Below are 7,839 nucleotides of genomic sequence, written 5' to 3' on the forward strand. Positions count from 1 at the left end.
AGACCTCCCGTTGTAGTGCCACGAGATATATTCTTTATACTAGTAAGAATAGCACGCCCAAGATCCAAAGAAAACCCTTTCATTATCGCATAAACCATAAGAGCACGCTGCACAGGAATGGTGGAAAAATGACTCACCGAAAGGAGATGACAACAAACAAAATATGTCCAAGCACGAGCCTCCCGATTCATTTGACACAATGGCATAGTTTGAGGCACCCCATTCTTCATAGTCCATTGAGCTCCCGGGAAACACACTGTAGCTGCTACTTCTTCATAGTCAATGCCATTAGCCAGGAAATTATAATACTGATCATCAGCATCTTTTAAAGGAGTAGTCCCAAAAATAGCATTAACCAAACGACGATTGACTTTTACTGTAACTCCTCCAACAATGACTTCATTTTTCAGATCTTGTGGATAATTGGCATAAAACTCATAGACCAAGGACTTGTTAACAACAGTCAAATTTCCATTCACAAAAGTATCCCATCCTCTACACGCTATGTTACCCTGTATAGGCTAATAAATCGGATCCTCATATGGCTCACGTTGAAACTCCATACATCTTTCAGGAATCACTATCCTACAACACAAGTTTTCATATCTTTCTGCTGCATCTTTACTAACAAAACAATCATTGTTATACTCCGGTGGAGGCGAGGGATCCCTACGATGCCTAGATGATGAAGCTCCAGTATTCTTGTTTTTGTTCTCATTGTACACAAATCACAACCCTTACAGTCAAACAACAACCATCCAACACATCACCTACCCACAAAAATGTTCACAACAAATCTACCCAAATTTTAGTAGCACCTCCCCTTATTTTGCTTCCTTTCCCAAAACAATAATATTGCAAAATATAATCCACTAGCAATTATGATAACAATTATACACCAAAAATCCTAAATTTCTCTTCCAAAATTGTTAAATTCACCCCAAAAATTGATTAGTAGAGATTAAAATTGAAAAATAAAGGAGGGAAACTTACTTGACGATGAGCCATAATAAAAAACTTTGCTGGAGGAATCCACAAACCAAAAACCCATAAGAATAGAAGCAATTTTCAGATTTGAGATTAGGGCTTGAATGTAGAATAGATTTAGTAGATTTTTAGAGAAAAAGAGGATGATTGAGTGCTTGGGATGTTGAATTTGTGGAATAAAGAGGTGATTAGGGAAGGATTTGAGTGAGATCTAAGATAGAGTGGGTGGTTATGGAGGTAGAGAAAAAGAGATAATCAGAGGTGAAGAAGAAGGAATGAATTTCGGGTAAAATTAAAAAAAATTGAGGTTTTTAAAATCTGGGCCCGAAGTAGCGCTGGGGCGCTAGGTTATGGCGCCTAAGTGCTGCTCAAATTTTTTTTTCTGGGCTCTCGGGTTCATCTCAGCGCTGGGGCACTGGCGTTTGCTGCCTGGGAAATTTTCTGCTGGCCCTCTCTGACTTGAGCAGCGCTGGGGCACTACTTTGTGGCGCCTAGGTGCTGTTCCTTGAAGCAAATCCTTTTTTTTTTATTATTATTATTTTATATATATTTTATTTTTCACACTTTTCACGGTTCAACTTACAAAAATAATAAAAAAATTGTCAAAAATTATAAAAATCGAAACAACACTTAAAATTGTTCAAAACTAAATAAAACATAAACTAATGCAAAATAACTAAAAGAACGGGATGCCTCCCAAAAGTGTTGTCATTGACATCATTTAACCAGATGTTGAACTCTTCTTCAGAGAGGCTTCAACATAATAATGGACTTGGCTTGATCAATGGGACCACCCAAGTATGGCTTCACTCGTTGACCGTTCACCTTGAATGTTTCATTATTTTGATTTTTCAACTCCAACGACCCATAAGGAAACACCGTTACTACTGTGTACGGTCCCAACCACCTTGATTTCAATTTTCTTGGAAAGAGTTTCAACCTTGAATTGAACAATAATACATGCTGACCGGGTTGAAATTCTTTGCGAGACAAGTTCTTGTCATGCCATCTCTTGGTGCGTTCCTTGTAAATCTTAGCATTCTCATAGGCTTCATTCCTAAACTTATCAAGTTCATTCAATTGCATTAGCCTATTTTTTCCAGCTGCATTCCAATCCATGTTGAACCTTCTCATTGCCCAATATGCTCGGTGTTCTAATCCCATTGGTAAATCGCAAGCCTTACCAAAAACCAACCGATAAGGATACTTGCCAATGGGGGTCTTAAATGCCATTCTATATGCCTATAAAGCGTCATCAAGCTTTTTAGAGCAATCCCTCCTTGAGCTATTAACGATCTTTTCTAGAATGCTCTTGACCTCCCCATTAGAAATTTTTCCTTGCCCATTGGACTGTGGAAGATAAGGCAAATCGGTTCTATGTCATACTCAATATCGAGCAAGCAAAGTCTCAAACCATTTATTGCAAAAATGACTCCCTCCATCGGTTAGGATAGCTCGGGGAGTTCCAAAACATTTAGAACCACTTTACCATCATTTGTAGGAGTTGCTGCTGCTTCCACCCATTTAGACACATAGTCCACAGTGAGCAATATATACTTGTTATTTTAGGATGATGGAAAGGGGCCCATGAAATCAATCCCCCACACGTCGAACAACTCAACTTCTAGAATAACATTTAGCAGCATCTCATCTCTTTGTGATATGTTACCCGTGCGTTGACATCTATCACAAGACTTATCAAAAGTATTTGCATCTTTAAATAAAGTAGGCCAAAAGAAACCACATTGCAATACCTTTGCTGCTGTCCTGGTAGCACCAAAATGACCCCCACAATGGAGAGTGTGACAGTGGTTGAGAATAGAGATACACAACAATGAATTATTTGGTCAACACAATGTTTATAGAGGATGGGTTCCTCCTAATAATAATGTTTGATCTTAGAGTAGAATTTCTTCAACTGTGCTCTAGACATATCAGGAGGCATAACCTTTGCAAGTAGGAAATTGACATAATCTGCATACCATGGTGCTTTGGATTTGTCACTCACCCCGAACAATTACTCATCGGGAAAATAATCATTGATTTTCACTTTCTTGGTAATTTGATCTTCCTCAACTTCCAGCCCAGACAAATGATCCGCCACAAGATTCTCGGTACCTTTTTTATCTCGGATTTACATAACGAATTCTTGGAGTAATAAGAACCACCGAATAAGACGGGGTTTAGCATCCTTCTTTGTCATGAGATATTTAATAGCGGAGTGGTCCGTGTACACAATCACTTTATTGCCAATTAAATACGGATGGAACTTATCGAAAGCATAGACTATGGCTAGAAGTTCTATTTCTGTTGTTGCATAATTTAGTTGAGCATCATTTAAAGTTCGACTAGCATAGTGTATGGTTCGAAATACCTTGTCCACTCGCTGGCCAAGAACCGCTCCAACCACATAATCACTAGCGTCGCACATAAGCTCGAATGGAAGGTCCCAATTAGGTGCACACACTATAGGCGCTGAAATTAGCTTCTCCTTGAGAGTCTTGAAAGCAGTCAAACACTCTTAATTAAAATCAAAAGGGACCCCATTCATTAGCAAGGTGGACAGTGGCTTTGAGACGTTGGAGAAATCTGTGATAAATCTCCAATAAGACCCTGCATAGCCCAAGAAACTCCTCACTCCTTTAACTGAAATTGGAGGTGGCAAATTCTCTATAGTAGAAATCTTTGCCTAATCTACTTCAATTCCCTCACTAGAAATTTTGTGTCCCAAGACAATCCCTTCTCTCACCATAAAGTGGCACTTCTCCCAATTAAGTACCATATTTGATTCTTCACAACGTATAAGAACCGTTTCTAGGTGATCCAAGCATTCATCAAAATCAGACCTGAGCACCGAGAAGTCATCAATAAAAATTTCAATACTTTTCTCTACCATGTCAGAGAAAATAGCCATCATGCACCTTTGAAAAGTGGCTGGTACATTACAAAGACCGAAAGGCATCCTTCGAAAAGCAAAATTACCATATGGGCAGGTGAATGTTGTCTTCTCTTGATCCTCCGGAGCGATGGAAATTTGGTGGTAACCTGAATACCCATCTAGGAAACAATAATAACTGTGACCTGCAAGCCTATCAAGAATTTGATCCACAAATGGCAAGGGGAAGTGGTCCTTCCTTGTCGCCTTATTTAGCTTGCGGTAGTCAATACAAATCCTCCATCCCGTCACAATACGAGTAGGGATGAGTTCATTATTCTCATTTTTTACCACAGTCATTCCTCCCTTTTTAGGCACCACTTGAACAGGGCTCACCCAAGCACTGAGAGAAATAGGATAGACCACCCCAGCATCTAACCAATTAAGTACTTGCTTCTGAACAACATCCTTCATAGAGGGATTTAGACTTCGTTGAGCTTCAATGAAGGGTTTTTTATCTTCTTCCATAAGAATTCTATGCATAATCGTTGAAGGGATAATTCCTCGAATATCAGCCAAAGCCCACCCAATAGCATGTCTACGAGCCCTCAAAACCCTCAAAAGTTTTTCTACTTCACCATTGGACAATGATGAAGAAATAATTACAGGCAGAGTTTCTTTCTCCTCCAAGTAAACATAGCAAAGATGCTCCGGTAAAGACTTCAACTCAAGGACTAGAGGCTTCTCAATAGATGGTATGGGGCATTCAAGCCCTTGCCCGAATTCATCAACTTTCTTTTTGTAATATGGACCATAAGAATTGATCCATTTCACATACTCATGACTCTCCCAATCCTCCTCTTCATTATCATCACCCAAAGCCAAAGCCAACTCAAGAGAATCATTAGTAATCCTCTTTTTTGAAACCACCCCATCAATCACATCAACATTAAAGCAACTATCACTTGCTCTTGAATAAGACACGGACTTAAATACATTAAAGACCACTTCTTTCCCTTGAAATCTCAACCTCAACTCACCCTTTTGCACATCAATGAGGGCTTGCCCGGTAGCCAAGAATGGTCTCCCAAGAATAATGGGAACCGTTGTATCCTCCTCCATGTCTAGAACAATGAAATGTGTTGCAAAAATAAACTTGTCTACCTTGACTATCACATCTTCAATAACTCCCCTTGGGTGCTTAATTGATCGATCCGTGAGCTGAAGAGTAATAGTAGTAGGCTTTGCCTCACCAATACCAAGCTTCTGAAATACAGATAGAGGCATGAGATTGATACTTGCTCCAAGATCACAAAGAGCATGTTTGCATTCAAATTTCCCTATAGTACAAGGGATAGTAAAGCTCCCTGGATCTTGAAGCTTTTGTGGAAGCTTCCTTTGGAGAATTGCACTACACTCTTCAGTAAGTGCCACTGTCACTAAGTCTTCCAACCTCCGTTTCTTCAATAAAATCTCTTTCATAAATTTCACATAACTTGGCATTTTCTCCAAAGCCTCAGCAAACGAGATGTTAATGTGAAGCTTTTTAAACACCTGAAGAAGCTTGGAGAATTGTTTGTCAAGAGAAATCTTCCGGAGTCATTGTGGATATGACATTTTTACATTAGAATCAACAACTATTAGTTGAATCTTCTCTTTGGTTGCAAGGCCTTCAATAACCTTTTCCTCCACTTGGGACTCAACTTTTTCACATCTCTCCTCTTCTTCTACCTTCTTTTCTTGAGTCCCCTTTAGAGTAGGATCCTCAATTTCTTTCCCGCTCCTCAAAGTGATAACTTGACACTACTCCTTAGGATTTACCATGATATTTCTAGGTAAATTCCCTTGAGGCCTGGTATTCAATATATTGGCCAGTTGCCCCACTTGCATCTCCAAATTTCTGATGGAGGATCTATTCTCAGTCATAAACTGAGTTTGAGTATTAGTGAGAGTCAACAAAGCTGCTTGCAATTCATTGGGCTTTTCTGGTTGATCCTATGGCCTTGGCTTCTGTGAAGAAGAAGCTTGATTCATGGGCTATTGTGACATATTCTGCTGGTATTGGCCTTGAAACTGTGACTGTTGGCCTTGATTGTTTCTCCATGAGAAATTTGGGTGATTTCTCCACCTAGGATTGTAAGTGTTGGAGAATGGGTTGTTGAAAGGCCTCTGAAAATTTCCAACTGCTTGAACCTGAGCTTGCTCCATGGGAATATTATTATTAAGGTCAGAAGAAGGGAATTGATCAAAAGAGTGTGGACCCCCAGATATTCCACAACTTACTGACATTTGAATGGCATTAGCAGACACATTATTTTGTTGTAGCTATTTTGTTAAGGAAGCAACCTGAGCAGTCAAGGCAGTGACTGCATCTAATTCATGAACCCTAGCTACCTTTCTGTTACTAGGCGTACACTCATCCGACCATTGATGATTGTTTGTAGCCATATCTTCCAACAACTCATATGCCTCATTGGCACTTTTACTCATAAATGCCCCTCCAGCTGCGACATCAATTATAGTGCGAGTAGTACCGCACAATCCATTGTAAAAATTGTGGACCAACATCAACTTTTCAATGCCGTGATGGGGACATTTTCTCAACAACTCCTTGAACCTTTCCTAAGAGTCATACAAACATTCACAATCAAGCTGATAAAAATTATCAATCTCCCCTCTCAATTTAGCAGCTTTTGACGGAGGAAAGAAGTTGGCAAGGAATTTTTAAGCCAAATCCTCCCAAGTATTTATAGAATTGGATTGAAGAGAGTTCAACCAACTCTTAGCTCTTTCCTGCAGCAAAAATGGGAAGAACCTCAACCTGATTGCATCATCACTCACTCCATTATACTTGAAAGTAGCACACAACTCCAGGAAATTAGCTATGTGCATGTGTGGATCTTTAGAGGGTAGGGCACCAAAATTTACTATACCCTAAACCATTTCAAGAATTGTTGGCTTAATCTCAAAATTATTAGCGGTAACATTCGATGGTCTGATACATGTATGTACCCCTGTAACAGTAGGGAGTACATAATCCCTTAAACTTCGAACGACGAGATTTGGAGGTTGTACCTGGGCTGGCGCGGCTGGGTACACTGTTTCATTACCATTGTTCCCCACTTCCTCATTATTTATGTTCTCAGCCATGGCAACAACAAAGTTCTCAACCCTCTTGTTTTTACAATTCAGCCTGCAAGTCTTCTCAATCTCAGGATTAATAGGAACAATATTATTTGCTCCCCTCCTTCTACGCATATAATAAAATTACCTAAAATAGAATTAAACAAATGCAAGCAAACCAAGTTAGAAATTCTTTAAAAGACAGCCAAATCATAAATAAATTTAACTATTTTAATATTGAAAAAATTTCAATCCCCAGCAACGGTGCCAAAAAATTGTTGCAGATTTTATAGCTACGCAAGTATACGTAATCACAATTTGTAATAAATCTCGATAAGAACGAGTATCGTTCCACACAGACTGATTTATCAATCACCAAATAATTAATTTCTAGTTTCTATTTGGCTAATGAAAATTGGATTTATGAAATTTGAAAACAAGAAAATAGAAATAAATGAAAATTGCAGAAATCAAATAATAATAAGAACCCGAGGATTAAATTCACTATGAAACAATTAGGAATCCAAATCTTCTCTACTATCCACTCTATTATTCTTTAATGTAATTACCACTAAAATTCTTCTCACTAAAATGATAGGCAAGCCAAAGTTTATCTATTTGGGTTAAGAAATAGAAAACTCGACCTAATGTGAAGTCCCTATATTTCTATGGTCAATTAAAACAATAGGAAGCAATGAATACAACCCTAAATCACATAAACAAATTTGATACTCTCGTTCTAAATTGAAATCTATGTTCATTCAATTTTAGCATATTTAAATCTCACTTTTCAGATTTTTATTCAAATTCATAAATCACATGTAAAAGGTGCGCAGTCAACCACATACACAATA

At 38.5% G+C, this 7,839-nt stretch overlaps 1 non-coding gene across 1 annotated transcript; it reads left to right on the forward strand.

Annotated features, from left to right (window-relative positions):
• Nucleotides 1–6,440: 6,440 nt before the first annotated feature.
• Nucleotides 6,441–6,547, forward strand: LOC133813563 (small nucleolar RNA R71). Its single transcript, XR_009884573.1, has one exon. It is a non-coding gene; the product is annotated as a small nucleolar RNA R71 (small nucleolar RNA).
• Nucleotides 6,548–7,839: the final 1,292 nt, after the last annotated feature.

Source organism: Humulus lupulus, chromosome 1, assembly GCF_963169125.1.
Source record: "Humulus lupulus chromosome 1, drHumLupu1.1, whole genome shotgun sequence".
Classification (NCBI taxonomy): Eukaryota; Viridiplantae; Streptophyta; class Magnoliopsida; order Rosales; family Cannabaceae; genus Humulus; species Humulus lupulus.